The 22,145-nt window shown below is 34.6% G+C and overlaps 1 non-coding gene across 1 annotated transcript; it reads left to right on the forward strand.

The window, feature by feature from the left end:
• Window positions 1–7,251: 7,251 nt before the first annotated feature.
• LOC140885707 (small nucleolar RNA R71) lies at window positions 7,252–7,357 on the forward strand. Its single transcript, XR_012151125.1, has one exon. It is a non-coding gene; the product is annotated as a small nucleolar RNA R71 (small nucleolar RNA).
• Window positions 7,358–22,145: the final 14,788 nt, after the last annotated feature.

Consider the following 22,145-nt stretch of genomic DNA (forward strand, 5'->3'; position numbering starts at 1 on the left):
CAACAACAACTATCCAAATTTCATACTACGTTTCAACTCAACCACTTTCGCCAACCCAACAATTCAACAACCACATAAACATCAAACATTTTACATCCAAATCACAACCAACATAATAGTTCAAGACCCCCCCCCCCAAACTTAGATTCGTGCATTGTCCCTAATGTACAATGAATCGATAAAAGAACAAGGGAAGACACGTACCTATGGCGACGACCATTAGTGGTCATCGCCCATGTCATCATCCTGGGGTTGCCACATAGGAGGTGGGGGAAACTGCGGATCCTCACTGGAGCCAGGAAAGCGCTGGGCTAGAGTCGTCGTGAAATCCACCATATAATCCATGAAAATATCAGTCCGACGACAATGAAGGTCTAGCCACTGCTCCACTCGCGTCAATCGCTCATCAAAATGCTCATACGCTCCAGTAAGTGGTAGTGGTGGTGGCTGGCTGCTACTCGTCGGGCGATCTCGAGGTGCTGCTGCTCGCGGAGGGGGTGGTATATTCTCTCGTGTAGTCCCAGTAATAGGTCCTTGAACCTTAAAAAGCTCTTCATCTGCACCCCATGTAACTCCAGCATGTGCACAAAGCACGGTGATCAGAGCAGGGTGCGGCAATCCACCAGTCGTGGTGCCCTTAACCGCCGAAATAATGGAATCCTGAATGATGTTCCCCAAGTTCACCGTCTTTCCTGTGACAATACTGTAAGTCAGCACAGCCCGTTTCGCTGTCACCTCAGAAGTGTGGCCAGTGGGCAGCACACGAGCAGCTATCAGAAAAAACCAAGACCTCGCGTCTTGCTTCATTTTCCCGGAAGGAAAATGCACCACTGCTTCATTCTTCATCTTCCATTGTGCCCCTTCTTCACAAAGAGTGGCAATAATCTCATCATAGTCCACATCACTCGCCTTGAATGCCGAATACTCATCCTCATCTATAGATGGCATACCATAGAGGGTATTAATGGTGTGCCCATCAAATGCCACTCGCTTACCTCGCACTAGAACATGGAATTGCTCATGCTTGCATTTTAGATTGGCATAAAATTCTCGGACTAAATAAATCACAGCATCACCGGGATGTTGGACAAAATTCGTCCATCTTTGCGCAACAGCTTCTTGTCGCACATCCCACAAAGGTAGAGGAGAATTAGGATCAAACCCTCTTTCTCTAACCATGCTCTTGCTCACCATGAGAGAATAATTCTTGGCGGCCTCTTCATCCCAAAACCGATGGGCATCGAAAGTACCGGACGAAGATGCACCCTGCTTTTGTTTCTTTCTCGGAGCCATTACAATAGCGCAATCGCAATTGAACCAAGCAATAATTCAACACAACATTACACCACCGCCCACTATGCCGCTTAATCTCCAACCAATCTAAACAATTTACCACTCTGCACAACCAACAATAACAAGTCTACCAACCCGATATAACCGCACAAATCGCAAATCTTCAGCAGAACAACAATGTCACAGAAATTGGCCCCTCCAAGAACAAATAAGCAAATATTATGCACCACCTAATGATAAAATTCCAATCCATGTACGAATTTCTCACAACAATTTCGGATGATCAATTCTAAAATCACCATAAACATGTAAATAATACGCAGCACGGAGCCCTTCCAATATAAGAAATCGGCCGAATTTTTCAAGCCCCAAAATGTTCAATTTACCTCGGCTGGTGTCGAGTCCGGCGGAATAGATAAAGTTTGACAAGATATAGAACAACTCGGCTTCGCCCCTCAGTGAATTCGAAGCTCACTTCTTCGACAGAAATAATAAAGATCGACGCCCCTTTTCTCGAAATCCCTAGCTGCGAAAATATTGAAACCCGGATGACAAAAATTCGAACAAGATGCGAGGAAAGGATGAATTTGTGCGATGTATGGGTATGGTGTAGCCGAGAGTTTTAGGTGGGATTTTTTTTTCGAATTGCAGGGGCGGATTTCTTGGAGGCGGCGAACAAGGCTAGGAAATCTGAAGGATTATGACTGAATGAATTCTGAGATCCCCTTTTATTTTTCAAAATTTTCGCGATAGCGCTGGAGCGCTATATAAGTGGCGCTGGAGCGCCCGATGTTTTTCAGACACAGCGCTGGAGCGCTATATGAAGAGCGCTGGAGCGCTAAACTTTCATCCTTGATGATACAGAACAGCGCTAGAGCGCTATATTGAGAGCGCTGGGGCGCTATATCTTCGACTTTGGAACTCACATACTAGCGCTGGAGCGCCTGGAAGATAGCGCTGGAGCGCCTGGAAGATAGCGCTGGAGCGCTAAATCCTCGACTTTTCTAAAAAAAAAAACAACGTAAGAACAGCGCTGGAGTGCTATATGGAGGGCGCTGGAGCGCTATATTCTCGAATTTCATACTCCAAAATGTGATTTTTGTGAAGAAAAGAACCTGCAATAAAACTCCGAATTAGGACCAAAATTAGTAAAATAACTGAAATTCAATAAAAGTAACTAAAAAAAATAAAATAAAATAAAATAAATTTTAAAAAAAAATTTGGGTTGCCTCCCAAAGAGCGCTTGGTTTAACGTCGTCAGCCCGACTTTTCTGGAGTGTTTATGCAGGGTCTATCAAAACAACTTTCTCCATGTTCCGCACTTCATTGCCAAAATAATGTTTCAACCTCTGCCCATTGACTTGGAATGTCTGACCATCTTGACAGCTCAGTTCAATGGCGCCATAAGAATGCACTTTCACCACGGTGAACGGACCAGACCATCTTGATTTCAACTTACCTGAAAATAAGCGGAGACGAGAGTTAAATAATAATACATGTTGTCCAGGCTCGAACTCTATCTTCAGTAATATTTTGTCATGCCACTTTTTGGTTTGTTCTTTGTAGAGCTTGGCATTTTCGTAAGAATGATTACGAAACTCCTCAATCTCATGCAACTGCAACAATCGCTCTTCTCCAGCAGCTTTCATATCAAAATTCAACTTTTTCACTGCCCAATACGCTCGATGCTCTAACTCCACTGGCAGATGACATGCTTTACCAAAGACCAACCTGTATGGAGACATGCCAATAGGAGTTTTGAGCGCGGTCCTGTATGCCCATAGTGCATCATCCAACTTAACTGCCCAATCCTTCCGGTTCGTGTTGACAGTCTTTTCCAGAATTTGCTTAATTTCCCGGTTGGATATTTCAGCTTGCCCATTTGTTTGTGGATGATATGCACATGCCACTTTATGCCTAACACCATATTTTGTCAGCAATGAATTAAAGATTTTATTGCAAAAATGCGTACCTTCATCACTGATAATGGCCCTTGGTGTTCCAAACCTCGTGAAAATATTTTTCTGCACAAACTGCACCACTACACGAGCATCATTAGTGGAGGTGGCGATTGCTTCCACCCATTTCGAAACATAATCAACAGCCAATAAAATATACGATTGCCCAAAGGATATAGGAAATGGTCCCATAAAATCAATACCCCACACATCAAATAATTCGACCTCTAAAATATTTGTGAGAGGTAATTCATGACGCCTAGATATATTCCCCATCCTTTGACATCTATCACATGATTTTACCAAGGTATAACTGTCTTTGAATAAATTTGGCCAATAAAAACCAGACTGAAATACCTTGGCGGCTGTCCGTGTGGCTCCAAAGTGACCACCATACGGTGCAGAATGACATTGTTCCAAAATCTCTTTTGCTTCAGCTTCATCCACGCATCTCCTTATCACTTGGTCCGAACACTTCTTGTACACAAACGGATCATCCCACAGATAAAACTTGACATCATGAAAGAATTTCTTCCTTTGGTGATGATTGAGATCTGGAGGCATAACACCACACGAAAGAAAATTAGCAAAATCTGCAAACCAAGGAAGTTTAGAATTTACTTCAAAAAGATGCTCATCAGGAAATTGCTCCTTAATGAATTCATGTTCAACTTTTCCTTCCAACTCCAAGCGAGACAGATGATCCGCTACTAAATTTTCACTCCCTTTCTTGTCTCTAATTTCGAAATCAAACTCTTGTAGTAAGAGTATCCACCGAATCAATCTTGGCTTGGCATCCTTCTTGGCAAAGAGATAACGAATAGCTGCATGGTCAGTATAAACAATTACTTTTGAGCCTATGAGATACGACCTGAATTTGTCGAAGGAGAACACCACAGCCAGCATCTCTTTTTCAGTAGTGGTGTAATTTTGTTGTGCTCCGTCAAGAGTGCGGCTGGCGTAGTAAATCGCCCGAAACATCTTATCTTTTCGTTGTCCCAAAACTGCTCCTACAGCATAATCGCTGGCATCACACATTACTTCAAACGGCTCCTTCCAGTCAGGCACAATCATAATAGGCGCAGAAATTAGTGCCTCCTTGATTTTCGTGAACGCCTGCAAACACGCATTATCAAAAATAAATGATGTATCTTTTTCTAACAAATTACATAAAGGCTTAGTAATTTTAGAAAAATCTCTAATAAAGCGACGATAAAACCCGGCGTGTCCCAAGAAACTTCTAATAGCTTTCACATTATTTGGCGGTGGAAGCTTTTCAATCGCAACCACTTTTGCTCGATCCACCTCAAGCCCATTAGATGACACTTTATGCCCAAGTACGATGCCTTCTTGCACCATGAAGTGGCATTTTTCCCAGTTAAGCACTAGTTTTTTCTCTTGACAACGCTGCAAAACAAGGGTCAGATTGTGCAAACAATGATCAAACGAAGACCCAAACACAGAAAAATCATCCATAAAAATTTCCATGACTTCTTCCACCATGTCGGAAAAAATTTCCATCATGCACCGCTGAAAAGCAGCCGGTGCATTACACAAACCAAATGGCATTCTCCTAAAAGCATAAGTACCATAGGGACATGTGAAAGTTGTTTTCTCTTGATCCTCTGGCGCTATAGCAATTTGATTATAGTCAGAATAGCCATCTAAAAAACAGTAATGTTTATAACCTGCCAACCTGTCAAGCATCTGATCAATAAAAGGAAGAGGAAAATGATCTTTTCTAGTAGCCTTATTCAACCTTCTATAATCAATGCAAACTCTCCAACCAGTAACAGTACGATTCGAAATCAACTCGTTTTTCTCATTTTTAACTACAGTCATACCTCCCTTTTTCGGCACAACCTGTACTGGCGACACCCAAGAACTGTCAGAAATAGCATAAATAATACCAGCATTCAATAATTTCAACACCTCAGCTTTTACCACTTCTTTCATCGCAGTATTTAACCTCCTTTGATGATCAACATAGGGATTATATGACTCCTCCATTAAAATCTTATGCATGCAAATATTGGGACTAATTCCCTTGATATCAGAAATTGACCAACCCAACGCAGATTTAAATTTTCTCAAAACTCTTAATAATTTATCTTTTTCATCATGAGTAAGAGAAGATGAAATAATTACCGGGTTAGTCGAATTTTCTCCCAAAAATGCATAACATAAATGACCAGGCAGTTCTTTCAATTCAGGAGTAGAAACTGATACCTCTTTTTCGACTTCCGAAGACAATGATTCAATTTTTTATTGGCCATCTTTTTCCTTTGGCAAACTTTCAAGAGCGAGAAATTGCTCTTTAAGTTCCCAATCATCCCCATCAAATTGGGTTATGGAATTAATTAAGCACCTCGCCAAAACGTCCTCCAATTCCAATCCTGCACAAAAATTATTCTCATAAGAATTAGATAAATCAATGTGATTACAAGAATGTACCTCCTCTTGGTATTTCATGGTTTTATAGATATTGAAAGTGACAACATCACCACCAACTCGTAGAGTTAGTTCACCCTCCTGCACATCAATTAACGCTCTGCCAGTCGCCAAGAATGGTCTCCCCAAAATTAGAGGGACATCTTGATCTTCTTCCATATCAAGCACTACAAAGTCAGCAGGAAAAATAAACTTATCTACTTTTACCAGTACATCTTCCACAACTCCTCTAGGATAAGTAAGAGAACGATCAGCCAATTGCAGAGTAATCGTGGTTGGTTTCACCTCGCCAAGCTCCAAAGACCTGAAAATAGACAAAGGCATTAAATTAATACTTGCACCTAAATCACATAATGCCCTATTAACAGTCGCACCACCAATAATACAAGGAATAGTGAAACTCCCTAGGTCTTTCAGTTTCTGTGGCAATTTCTTTTGTAGGATGGCGCTGCACTCCTCTGTCAACTTCACTGTTTCAAACTCTTCAAGCTTTCTCTTCCTCGCCATCACATCCTTCATGAATTTAGCATAGTGTGGCATCTGCTCCAAAGCATCAGCGAATGGAATATTAATATGAATTTTCTTGAAAATGTCAAGAAACTTAGAAAACCTCTCATCTAACGCTTTCTTCTTGAACCACTGAGGATATGGTAGAACAGCTTCTGGCACAAGAGGTTTCTCAGGAAAAACTGCAGACTTGCTGGAATTTTTGCTATCAGAATTTTCGGACTCCACCACAATCTCTTCAACTTCCTCATCATCCACTGCCTTTGGATTATCAGTCCCAATTTCTTTACCACTTCTAAGAGTAACAACCTTACATTGCTCCCTAGGATTAACCTCAGTATTGCTAGGAAACACACCTCTCTGCTGATTATTCAATGCATTAGCCAGTTGACCAATTTGTGTTTCAAGATTTTTCATAGAAGCGCTCACATTGGTCAAGTGTGTCTCCATACTGTCAAGCCTATTTTCATTCCTCTTAAATCTTGTGGATGATTCTGCAATAAAACTACCCACCAAATCTTCCAACGATGCCTTACCCTCACCATTATGAGTATTGAACCCCGGTGGAGGATTCAACACATTCTTATTGTTTGCATAAGAAAAATTCTCATGATTACGCAAACTAGGATGATACTGATTGGGTACAGGATTACCTCGATAATTGTTGTAATTCCTGTTGTTCACATATTGAGCTTGCTCCACACTCTCAAATCCATCAGCAGAATTTATGGCAGTCGCCAGTGATGCTGTCTCAGTAGAACTTTGATTCCCTTTGGTCAGTGCAGCCAACTGTGTAGAAATAGTAGCCATCTGAGCAGTCAAAGCGGTGAATGCATCCACCTCATGAATTCCAGCAGCAGGTTTCCTTATTGCAGATCTCTCACTCGGCCACTGATAACTGTTAACAGTCATTTGTTCAAGCATCTCATAAGCCTGTTCAGGAAATTTAGAAAATATCGAACCTCCAGCTGCAGCATCCACATAAATACGAGTTGGCCCATTCAAACCATTGTAGAATAATTCAATATGTTCCCAGTCCGGAAAATTATGGTTTGGACACTTTCTAAGCAACTCCTTGTACCGCTCCCAGGCTTCATACAACTGCTCAAAATCTTGTTGTTTGAATGTAGTAATCTCTATTTTCAACTGAGCCGACTTAGCAGGCGGGAAATACTTAGCTAGAAATTTGGAAGCCATATCATCCCATGTAGTAATACTCCCAAGAGGTAGGGATTGCAACCAACTACAAGCATTGTCCCAAAGAGAGAACGGGAACAATCGTAGTTTGATGGTGTCCTCAGTAACACCATGAATCTTTACTGTGTCAGCAATCTCCAGAAAAGTACGCAGATGCAGATTTGGATCTTCAATAGCTGCACCCCTGAACTGATTCTGCTGCACCATATTAATCAGAGCTGGCTTCAATTCAAAGTTATTTGCCGTGATGTTCTGCCGAGCAATCCCAGAATAATGTGTATTGATCACCGGTCGAAAGTGATCTCTGATCGGCACCTGAGCATTATTGACAGCTCTTTCCCTTTCTCTTTCTTCAGCCATTTGTTGCAAATCTTCTCTTCTAGATTTTCGCAAAGCTTTAGCAGTTTTATCGATTTTCGGATCAAAGAGCAGTGAGTCGTAACTTTGGCTTTTTCGCATAAACTGCATAGACAGAAAAAAAAAATTAAAATTAGAACCAACAAATAAAATAAAATGCTCTAAATCAAAATTAAGACTAATTAGCACAATTTAATATAAATCAAATAAAATTCATTCCCCGGCAACGGCGCCAAAAACTTGTTGCGTGTTTTTCGCTCGCAAGCGCACGATGTCAAGTTATAATATAGGAATTTAAGTCCAGATCGTTCCCACGGAGAATGAATAAATGATATTATATCAAATATTTGCAACTAATATAATCCTAATCCTATGTAGAGCTACGAAGTTGATTTGATTTTTATAAAACTAAAATTTGCAAGAAACAAAACTAAATAACCACGAGTTCACGAAAAAAAATTCAATAAGCGATGAATGCTAGAGGTTCGACTTTACTTGACTGTACACCACAATTTATTTCTAATGATTGTTCAATTATAAAATCTTCTAGTTTATTAGCCAAGAATCCCTATTATTTTCTACTACCTCTCTCGAGTGTCAAGCAGAAATTTGTATTCAATAACAAACTCAATATCTCTATCAAAGTTCAATTATTAAATCCGTTAAATAGCACAAGAATTCTTATAACGACTTCTATGGAGTTATATGCCTCTCGAACAGTATAAACACCAAAGATGTATTTTCCTATGTCGTATTCAAAATCTCCTCTCTCGAGTGATAGATTCTAAATAAAATATAATTCAATCTATGGCCAGTAAATTGAAAGCATTAAGATCAGGAAAACACAAATAAACTGTGTGAAGAAATTTAAATATATAAATCAAAATATTTCAATCATGGCTTCCAGTCAAGATCCGACTACCTCTAGACTAAGAAATTAGTTCATAACGCAATTCAAAATCAAATAACTCATGTTTTTCCAACAATCCATAAACTAAGAAAAATAGAGTTCAAAGAGAAACTAGAACGAATTAGAATGAAGCTTCTCCATCGCCGGATGCCGCCGTCTTCCGTCTTCGTACCGAATTCTCAAGCTCTTGTGCACTTCCAATCGCTCAATAGTCGTCTTATTCTCTGAAAAATTCTCTCTAACCCTCGTATCCTTCAGAATAAGCCTTAAAATCCTTTCTTAAACTCGATCAAAAACTTTCCAAATTTTAGGATTGCGCAGCACTGGAGCGCTAGTCATCGGCGCTGGAGCGCCCGTCCAATTTCCTCAACAGCGCTGGAGCGCTAGTTTGATAGCGCTGGAGCGCTATTTCCTCGACTTTTCACCCTTCGGAAGACTCCGTGTAGCGCTGGAGCGCTTGGCTTGTAGCGCTGGGGCGCTAGTCTGGGCAATTTTATTTCTTTGTTCTTCAACTCTTTTTCACCTCGTTTTCACTTCTTTTGGCCGATTAAAATGAATAACACTTAAATTCCTGCAAACAACACAAACAACAAGAGAAATGCATAATATCGCTCAAAACACAACAAAAGTCAAGCTAAATCATATAAAATATAAGTGCATAAATTGCACTTATCAATTGTAATGAAGTATCTTATACGATCGAACTCCTAGGGGAAATTTTACATTACTTCACTCAAGAATCAAGTACGTACTATGAATTGTAATAAAGTATATTATCCATTTCATCTGATCATTATCTTATACGATCGAACTCCTTGGGGAAATTGAATTCTACATTACTTCACTCAAGAATCAAGTACGTACTATAAATTGTAATAAAGTATCTTATACGATCGAACTCCTAGGGAAAATTTTACATTACTTTACTCAAGAATCAAGTACGTACTATGAATTGTAATAAAGTATATTATCCATTTCATCTGATCACTATCTTATACGATTGAATTCCTTGGGGAAATTAAATTATAAATTACTTAACTCAAGAATCATGTACGTACTATGAATTGTAATAAAATATCTTATACGATCGAACTCCTAGAGAAAATTTACATTACTTCACTCAAGAATCAAGTATGTACTATGAATTGTAATAAAGTATATTATCCATTTCATATGATCACTATCTTATACGATCGAACTCCTTGGGGTAATTGAATTATACATTACTTTACTCAAGAATCAAGTACGTACTATGAATTGTAATAAAGTATCTTATATGATCGAACTTCTAGGGAAAATTTTACATTACTTCACTCAAGAATCAAGTACGTACTATGAATTGTAATGAAGTATATTATCCATTTCATCTGATCACTATATTATTACGATCGAACTCCTTGGGAAAATTAAATTATACATTACTTCACTCAAGAATCAAGTACGTACTATGAATTGTAATAAAGTATCTTATACGATCGAACTCCTAGGGGAAATTTTACATTACTTCACTCAAGAATCAAGTACGTACTATGAATTGTAATAAAGTATATTATCCATTTCATCTGATCACTATCTTATACGATCGAACTCCTTGGAGAAATTAAATTATACATTACTTCACTCAAAAATCAAATATGTACTATGAATTGTAATAAAGTATCTTATATGATCGAACTCATAGGGGAAATTTTACATTATTTCACTCAAAAATCAAGTACGTACTATGAATTGTAATAAAGTATATTATCCATTTCATCTGATCACTATCTTATACAATTGAATTCCTTGGGAAATTAAATTATAAATTACTTAACTCAAGAATCAAGTACGTACTATGAATTATAATAAAATATCTTATACGATCGAACTCCTAGGGAAAATTTACATTACTTCACTCAAGAATCAAGTATGTACTATGAATTGTAATAATGTATATTATCCATTTCATATGATCACTATCTTATACGATCGAACTCCTTGGGGTAATTGAATTATACATTACTTTACTCAAGAATCAAGTACGTACTATGAATTGTAATAAAGTATCTTATACGATCGAACTTCTAGGGAAAATTTTACATTACTTTACTCAAGAATCAAGTACGTACTATGAATTGTAATGAAGTATATTATCCATTTCATCTGATCACTATCTTATTACGATCGAACTCCTTGGGGAAATTAAATTATACATTACTTCACTCAAGAATCAAGTACGTACTATGAATTGTAATAAATTATCTTATACGATCGAATTTCTAGGGAAACTTTTACATTACTTCTGTGACATCCGGAGCCAAAAAAGTCCTAGGGCGGTACATGGTCCGCAATATGGGTAGTTAATACCTGAAAGATGGAAACCCCACCAAAGAATGGGCGACGGGTGACATGAATGAACCGATCCCACACCGGAATGAGAGGTACAAAAGATTTGATATGTACAACTCATATCAAGAAGGTGAATCTTCTTTTCGGAAGCTCATCACATAAGAACTCCAAAGTTAAGCGTGCTTGACTTGGGGCAATTATAGGATGGATAACCCCTGGGACGTTTTCCAGGGTCCGTGTGAGTGAGAACATAAGCACGCTAAAAAGACCCGTCTTGATACAGTGGGGCGTTACAAATGGTATCAGAGACTGGCCTCTCCCAGTACGGTGTGGTTCGGGGACGAACCAAGCGGAAGATGGTGGACATGTGACATCCGGAGCCAAAAAAGTCCTAGGGCGGTACATGGTCCGCAATATGGGTGGTTAATACCTGAAAGATGGAAACCCCACCAAAGAATGGGCGACGGGTGACATGAATGAACCGATCCCACATCGGAATAAGAGGTACAAAAGATTTGATATGTACAACTCATATCAAGAAGGTGCATCTTCTTTTCGAAAACTCATCACATAAGAACTCCAAAGCTAAGCGTGCTTGACTTGGGGCAATTATAGGATGGGTGACCCCTGGGAAGTTTTCCAGGGTGCGTGTGAGTCAGGACATAAGCACGCTGAAAAGACCCATCTTGATACAGTGGGGCGTTACAACTTCACCCAAGAATCAAGTGCGTACTATGAATTGTAATAAAGTATATTATCCATTTCATCTGATCACTATCTTATACGATCGAACTCCTTGGGGAAATTAAATTATACATTACTTCACTCAAGAATCAAATATGTACTATGAATTGTAATAAAGTATCTTATATGATCGAACTCATAGGGGAAATTTTACATTATTTCACTCAAAAATCAAGTACGTACTATGAATTGTAATAAAGTATATTATCCATTTCATCTGATCACTATCTTATATGATCGAACTCCTTGGAGAAATTAAATTATACATTACTTCACTCAAGAATCAAGTACGTACTATGAATTGTATTAAAGTATCTTATACGATCGAACTCCTAGGGGAAATTTTAAATTACTTCACTCAAGAATCAAGTACGTACAATGAATTGTAATAAAGTATATAATTATCCATCTCATCTGATCACTATATTATACGATCGAACTTCATTCATCACCTTGCACTGGAAAGAGCCGGTGGTGGCGTCCAGCTGCCATATGATTGCCTTGTCTGCGCCACATGATGCGAACATGGCGGGGACTTCGGTTGGATTCCATGAGATGCACCGAACCACACCAGTGTGGCCTCGAAGCATTTTGATTTCTCGCAAAGTGGTATCGCCGGTTCCGACTGCTATGTTTACCCAATCAGGATCGAAATTCATGTAGATCTCTGAAGAATTCAAGAACTCGAAAATGGAGATATTCAGAGAGCGGGAGCTAGCTGGAGAAGAGTGTTAAAGTTGAGACTTAAACTTAGTAAAAACGATATTCATGCCAAGAAGGAAAAAGATGAGCCTTGAGAGCAAAATGAAAGGTCATCTACAACATGCAGTTGTGCAGATGCAGGATCAAATTAAACACATATGGAGAAGCATTGCTTACCCATTAAGGAAATGTTTTCCTCCATACTGCATCCCAATAATGTCAAGACTCCATATAGTGATGGTTCGATTATCACTGAAGAATCAATATTATTGCATTATAACTTCAAGGATACCAACTATTAATTTTGTACCCGAAGTATAATTATAAGGCACAATTAACATGCTAGTTGTCACTTATATTATCATGAATTGTATATTTAAACATAGTAACGTGAACAAAAAAAATCCATACATACCTACATGTGACGACTCTGTTTCCCCTGCCATTAAAAGCTAAGGCCCAGATTTTATGACCGTGCACACTAAAAGATAAAAAAAAAAAACAGTTTACCAGATTTTTAAAAAAATTTACACAAATTTAAACTAAAGGATGATAAATCATATGAGTTAATTTGCTGTGAATATGAATCTGCAATGACTTTGTTTTAAACATAGAAAGCAGGTTCTAAAATTATCCGTCACTTTCACCTAAATTTTGTATACATTCCATATTGGCATCCGGAACCCAAATCTACAGCATTTATATAAGTCTCATCAGCCAATGTTGATCATAAATGTGGTCTAAACAGAAAGAATTAGTATTCATTTACAAATATTTTCAAATAATTCGATCATTTACAAATATTTTCAGATAATTAGAATATTTAACTATTTTTACCTTGATAGTATTGTCAAGACCACATGCAAATAAAATGTCTTTGCATGGATGTCATTGAACAATTTGGATGTATCATCCAGTATCTTCTATGGTTGGTAATTCGATAAACAATGTAACTTGATCGGCGATCTTCCATATCTGAATTGTATTTTTCTCCGGGTGACAAGTAGCAATCACATCCCCGCATCCATTGATAGACACACTCATCGATTGCTTAAATGGCTGGATGTAAGTTTAGGGTTTAGGGTTTTAACATAGATTAAAATACAAAAGACCAAACATTTTTAATTGATATAGAATTAAAATACCTGAAACTCATTGATGAATATTCCCGTACCCTTCCAAATGCAGATGAATCCATCACTAGTCGAGGTTACCAGTTTACTCCCCGATGTCACCTAGGCACACCATGTGATAGTCGAAGTATTTTTCGGCCTCAGAAGCACTTCCTGGATATAAAGCATCATCAATGTACGTACACCAGATCAAAAATATCTCAGACAATTTCCAAACTCCTAGGAAAATTTTACATTACTTCACTCAATAATCAAGTACGTACTATAAATTGTAATAAAGTATATTATCCATTTCATCTTATCACTATCTTATACGATCGAACTCCTTGGAAAAATTAAATTATACATTACATCACTCAAGAATCAACTATGTACTATGAATTGTAATAAAGTATCTTATGCGATTGAACTCCTAGAGGAAATTTTACATTACTTCACTTAAGAATCAAGTATGTACTATGAATTGTAATAAAGTATATTATCCATTTCATCTGATCACTATCTTATACGATCGAACTCCTTAGTGAAATTAAATTATACATTACTTCATTAAAGAATCAAGTACGTACTATAAATTGTAATAAAGTATCTTATACGATCGAACTCCTAGGGGAAACTTTACATTACTTCACTCAAAAATCAAGTACGTACTATGAATTGTAATAAAATATATTATCCATTTTATCTGATCACTATTTTATACGATTAAACTCCTTAAGAAAATTAAATTATACATTACTTCACTCAAAAATCAAGTACGTACTATGAATTGTAATAAACTATATTATACAATTAAACTCCTAGAGAAAATTTTACATTACTTCACTCAAGAATCAAGTACGTTCTATGAATTGTAATAAAGTATATTATCCATTTCATCTGATCACTATTTATACGATTGACTTCATTGGGAAAATTAAATTATACATTACTTAACTCAAGAATCAATTACGTACTATGAATTGTAATAAAGTATCTTATACGATCGAACTCCTAGAGAAATTTTACATTACTTTACTCAAGAATCAAGTACGTACTATGAATTGTAATAAAATATGTTATCCATTTCACCTGATCACTATCTTATACGATCCAACTCCTTGGAAAAATTAAATTATACATTACTTCACTCAAGAATCAAGTACGTACTATGAATTTTAATAAAGTATTTTATACGATCGAACTCCTAGGGAAAATTTTACATTACTTCATTCAAGAATCAAGTACGTACTATGAATTGTAATAAAGTATATTATCCATTTCATCTGATCACTATCTTATACGATCGAACTCCTTGGGGAAATTAAATTATACATTACTTCACTCAAGAATCAAGTACGTACTATGAATTGTAATAATGTATCTTATACGGTCGAACTCCTAGGGGAAATTTTATATTACTTCACTCAAGAATCAAGTACGTACTATAATTGTAATAAAGTATATTATCCATTTCATCTGATCACTATCTTATACGATCGAACTCCTTGGGGAAATTAAATTATACATTACTTCACTCAACAATCAAGTACGTACTATAAATTGTAATAAAGTATCTTATATGATCGAACTACTAGGGAAAATTTTACATTACTTCACTCACGAATCAAGTACGTACTATGAATTGTAATAAAGTATATTATCCATTTCATCTGATCACTATCTTATACGATCGAATTCCTAGGGGAAATTAAAGTATCCATTACATTACTCAAAAATCAAGTACGTACTATGAATTGTAATAAAATATCTTATACGATCAAACTCCTAGGGAAATTTTACGTTACTTCACTCAAGAATCAAGTACGTACTATGAATTGTAATAAAGTATATTATCCATTTCATCTGATCACTATCTTATACGATCGAACTCCTTGGGGTAATTGAATTATACATTACTTCACTCAAAAATCAAGTACGTACTATGAATTGTAATAAAGTATATTATACGATCGAACTCCTAGGGAAAATTTTACATTACTTCACTCAAGAATCAAGTACGTACTATGAATTGTAATAAAGTATATTATTCATTTGACCTGATCACTATCTTATACGATCGAACTTCTTGGAAAATTAAATTATACATTACTTCACTCAAGAATCAAGTACGTACTATGAATTGAAATAAAGTATATTATCCATTTCATCTGATCACTATCTTATACGATCGAACTCCTTGGGGAAATTAAATTATACATTACTTCACTCAATAATAAAGTACGTACTATGAATTGAAATAAAGTATCTTATACGATCGAACTCCTAGGAAAAATTTACATTACTTCACACAAGAATCAAGTACGTACTATGAATTGTAATAAAATATATTATCCTTTTCAGCTTATCACTATCTTATACGATCGAACTCCTTGGGGTAATTGAATTATACATTACTTCACTCAAGAATCAAGTACGTACTATGAATTGTAATAAAGTATCTTATACGATCGAACTCCTAGGGAAAATTTTACATTACTTCACTCAAGAATCAAGTACGTACTATGAATTGTAATAAAGTATGTTATCTATTTCAACTGATCACTTTCTTATACGATCGAACTTCTTGAGAAATTAAATTATACATTAATTCACTCAAAAATCAAGTACGTACTATGAATTGTAATAAAGTATATTATATATTTCATCTGATCGCTATCTTATACGATCGAACTCCTTGGGTAAATTAAATTATACATTACTTCACTCAAAAATCAAGTATTTACTATGAATTGTAATAAAGTATCTTATACGATCGAACTCCTAGGGGAAATTTTACATTACTTCACTCAAGAATCAAGTACGTACTATGAATTGCAATAAAATATATTATCAATTTCATCTGATAACTATCTTATACGATCGAACTCCTTGTGGAAATTAAATTATACATTACTTCATTAAAGATTCAAGTATGTACTATGAATTGTAATAAATTATCTTATACGATCGAACTCCTTGGGAAAATTTTACATTACTTCACTTAAGAATCAAATGCGTACTATGAATTGTAATAAAGTATATTATTCATTTCATCTGATCACTATCTTATACGATCGAACTCCTTAAGAAATTAAATTATACATTACTTCACTCAAGAATCAAGTACGTACTATGAATTGTAATAAAGTATCTTATACGATCGAACTCCTAGGGGAAATTTTACATTACTTCACTCAAGAATCAAGTACGTACTATGAATTGTAATAAAGTATATTGTCCATTTCATCTGATCACTTTCTTATACGATCAAACTCCTTGGGAAAATTAAATTATACATTACTTCACTCAAGAATCAAGTACGTACTATGAATTGTAATAAAATATCTTATACGATCGAACTCCTAGGGGAAATTATACATTACTTCACTCAAGAATCAAGTACGTACTATGAATTGTAATAAAGTATATTGTCCATTTCATCTGATCACTTTCTTATACGATCAAACTCCTTGGGAAAATTAAATTATACATTACTTCACTCAAAAATCAAGTACGTGCTATGAATTATAATAAAGTATCTTATACAATCGAACTCCTAGGGGAAGCTTTACATTACTTCACTCAAGAATCAAGTACGTATTATGAATTGTAATAAAGTATATTATCCATTTCATCTGATCACTATCTTATACGATTGAACTCCTTGGGAAAATTAAATTATACATTACTTCTCCCAAAAATCAATATTATTGCATTATAACTTCTAGTATATTCATGCCAAGAAGGAAAATGATGAGCCTTGAGGGCAAAATGAAAGGCCATATACAGCATGCAGTTGTGCAGGTGCAGGATCAAATTAAACACAAAAGGAGAATCATTGCTTACCCATTAAGGAAATGTTTTCCTCCATTTCCTCAGATCACTTTCTTATACGATCGAACTCCTTGGGGAAATTAAATTATACATTACTTCACTAAAGAATCTAGTACGTACTATAAATTGCAATAAAGTATCTCATACGATCGAACTCCTAGGGGAAATTTTACATTAATTCACTCAAGAATCAAGTACGTACTATGAATTGTAATATAGTATATTATCCATTTCATCTGATCACTATCTTATATGATCGAACTCCTTGGGAAAATTAAATTATACATTACTTCACTCAAGAATCAAGTACGTACTATGAATTGTAATAAAGTATCTTATATGATCGAACTCCTAGGGGAAATTTTACATTATTTCACTCAAAAATCAAGTACGTACTATGAATTGTAATAAATTATATTATCCATTAATTTCATCTGATCACTATCTTATACGATCGAACTCCTTGGGGAAATTAAATTATACATTACTTCCCTCAAAAATCAAATACGTACTATGTATTGTAATAAAGTATCTTATACGATCGAACTCCTAGGGAAATTTTACATTACTTCACTCAAGAATCTAGTACGTAATATAAATTGTAACAAAGTATATTATCCATTTCATCTGATCACTATCTTATACGATCGAACTCCTTGGGGTAATTGAATTATACATTACTTCACTCAAGAATCAAGTACGTACTATGAATTGTAATAAAGTATCTTATACGATCGAACTTCTAGGAAAAATTTTACATTACTTCACTCAAGAATCAAGTACGTACTATGAATTTTAATAAAGTATATTATCCATTTCACCTGATCACTATCTTATACGATCGAACTTCTTGGGAAATTAAATTATACATTACTTCACTCAAGAATCAAGTACGTACTATGAATTGTAATAAAGTATCTTATACGATCGAACTCCTAGGGGAAATTAAACATTACTTCACTTAAGAATCAAGTGCGTACTATGAATTGTAATAAAGTATCTTATACGATCGAATTCCTAGGGGAAATTTTACATTACTTCATTTAAGAATAAAGTGCGTAATATGAATTGTAATAAAGTATATTATCTATTTCATCTGATCACTATCTTATACGATTGAACTCCTTTGGAAAATTAAATTATAAATTAGTTTACTCAAGAATCAAGTACGTACTATGAATTGTAATAAAGTATCTTATATGATCGAACTCCTAGGGAAAATTTTACATTATTTCACTCAAGAATCAAGTACGTACTATGAATTTTAATAAAGTATATTATCCATTTCACTTGATCACTATCTTATACGATCGAACTTCATGGGAAAATTAAATTATACATTACTTCACTCAAGAATCAAGTAAGTACTATGAATTGTAATAAAGTATCTTATACGATCGAACTTTTAGGGAAAATTTTACATTACTTCACTAAACAACCAAGTACGTACTATGAATTGTAATAAAGTATATTATCCATTTCATCTGATCACTATCTTATACGATCGAACTCCTTGGGAAAATTAAATTATACATTACTTCACTCAAGAATCAAGTACGTACTATGAATTGTAATAAAGTATCTTATAAGATCGAACTCCTAGGGGAAATTTTACATTACTTCATTCAAGAATCAAGTACGTACTATGAATTGTAATAAAGTATATTATCCATTTCATCTGATCACTATCTTATACGATCGAACTCCTTGGGGAAATTAAATTATACATTACTTCACTCAAGAATCAAGTACGTACTATGAATTGTAATAAAGTATCTTATACGATCGAACTCCTAGAGAAAATTTTAATTACTTCACTCAAGAATCAAGTACGTACTATGAATTGTAATAAAGTATATTATCCATTTCATCTGATCACTATCTTATACGATCGAACTTCTTGGGGAAATTAAATTATACATTATTTCACTCAAGAATCAAGTACGTACTATAAATTGTAATAAAGTATCTTATACGATCGAACTCCAAGGAGAAACTTTACATTAGTTGACTCAAGAATCAAGTACGTACTATGAATTGTAATAAAGTATATTATCCATTTTATCTTATCACTATCTTATATCACTATCTTATACGATTGAACTCCTTGGGAAAATTAAATTATGCATTACTTCACTCAAAAATCAATATTATTGCATTATAACTTCTAGGATATTCATGTCAAGAAGGAAAAAGATGTGCCTTGAGAGCAAAATGAAAGGCAATCTACAACATGCAGTTGTGCAGGTGCAGGATCAAATTAAACACATATTAAGAATCATTGCTTACCCATTAAGGAAATGTTTTCCTCCATTTCATCAGATCACTTTCTTATACGATCGAACTCCTTGGGGAAATTAAATTTTATACTTCACTAAGGAATCAAGTACGTACTATAAATTGTAATAAAGTATCTTATACGATCGAACTCCTAGGAAAATTTTACATTACTTCACTCAAGAATCAAGTACGTACTATTAATTGTAATAAAGTATATTATCCATTTCATCTGATCACTATCTTATATGATCGAACTCCTTGGAGAAATTAAATTATACATTACTTCACTCAAAAATTAAGTACGTACTATGAATTGTAATAAAGTATCTTATATGATCGAACTCCTAAGGCAAATTTTACATTATTTCACTCAAAAATCAAGTACGTACTATGAATTGTAATAAATTATATTATCCATTTCATCTGATCACTATCTTATACAATCGAACTCCTTGGGAAAATTAAATTATACATTACTTCACTCAAGAATCAAGTACGTACTATGAATTGTAATAAAGTATCTTATACGATCGAACTCCTAGGGAAATTTTACATTACTTCACTCAAGAATCAAGTACGTATTATGAATTGTAATAAAGTATATTATCCATTATCTGATCACTATCTTATACGATCGAACTCCTTGAGGTAATTGAATTATACATTACTTCACTCAAGAATCAAGTACGTACTATGAATTGTAATAAAGTATTTTATACGATCGAACTTCTAGGAAAAATTTTACATTACTTCACTCAAGAATCAAGTACGTACTATGAATTTTAATAAAGTATATTATCCATTTCACCTGATCACTATCTTATACGATCGAACTTCTTGGGAAATTAAATTATACATTACTTCACTCAAGAATCAAGTACGTACTATGAATTGTAATAAAGTATCTTATACGATCGAACTCCTAGGGGAAATTAAACATTACTTCACTTAAGAATCAAGTGCGTACTATGAATTGTAATAAAGTATATTATCCGTTTCATCTGATCACTATCTTATACGATCGAACTCCTTAAGAAAATTAAATTATACATTACTTCACTCAAGAATCAAGTACGTACTATGAATTGTAATAAAGTATATTATCCATTTCATCTGATCACTATCTTATACGATCGAACTTCTTGGGAAAATTTAATTATACATTACTTCACTCAAGAATCAAGTACGTACTATGAATTGTAATAAAGTATCTTATACGATCGAATTCCTAGGGGAAATTTTACATTACTTCATTTAAGAATAAAGTGCGTAATATGAATTGTAATAAAGTATATTATCTATTTCATCTGATCACTATCTTATACGATTGAACTCCTTTGGAAAATTAAATTATAAATTAGTTTACTCAAGAATCAAGTACGTACTATGAATTGTAATAAAGTATCTTATATGATCGAACTCCTAGGGGAAATTTTACAATAGTTCACTCAAAAATCAAGTACGTACTATGAATTGTAGTAAATTATATTATCAATTTTATCTGATCACTATCTTATACGACCGAACTCCTTGGAAAAATTTAATTACACATTACTTCACTCAAGAATCAAGTACGTACTATGAATTGTAATAAAATATCTTATACGATCGAACTCCTAGTGGAAATTTTACATTACTTCACTCAAGAATCAATTACGTACTATGAATTGTAATAAAATATATTATCAATTTCATCTGATCACTATCTTATACGATCGAACTCCTTGTGGAAATTAAATTATATATTACTTCACTCAAGAATAAAGTACGTACTATGAATTGTAGTAAAGTATCTTAAACGATCGAACTCCTAGTGGAAATTTTACATTACTTCACTCAATAATCAAGTGCGTACTATAAATTGTAATAAAGTATATTATCCATTTCATCTTATCACTATCTTATACGATCGAACTCCATGGGAAATTAAATTATACATTACTTCACTCAATAATCAAGTACGTACTATGAATTGTAATAAAGTATCTTATACGATCGAACTCCTAGGGGAAATTTTACATTACTTCATTTAAGAATAAAGTGCGTAATATGAATTGTAATAAAGTATATTATCCATTTCATCTGATCACTATCTTATACGATCGAACTCCTTAAGGAAATTAAATTTTACATTACTTCACTCAAGAATCAAGTACGTACTATGAATTGTAATAAATTATATTATCCATTTCATCTGATCACTTTCTTATACGATTGCACTCCTTGGAAAATTAAATTATACATTACATCACTCAAGAATAAAATATGTACTATGAATTTTAATAAAGTATCTTATACGATTGAACTCCTAGTGAAAATTTTACATTATTCACTCAAGAATCAATTACGTACTGTGAATTGTAATAAAATATATTATCAATTTCATCTGATCACAATCTTATACGATCGAACACCTTGTGGAAAATAAATTATACATTACTTCACTCAAGAATAAAGTACGTACTATGA

This window comes from Henckelia pumila, chromosome 2 (assembly GCF_033568475.1).
Source record: "Henckelia pumila isolate YLH828 chromosome 2, ASM3356847v2, whole genome shotgun sequence".
Taxonomy (NCBI): Eukaryota; Viridiplantae; Streptophyta; class Magnoliopsida; order Lamiales; family Gesneriaceae; genus Henckelia; species Henckelia pumila.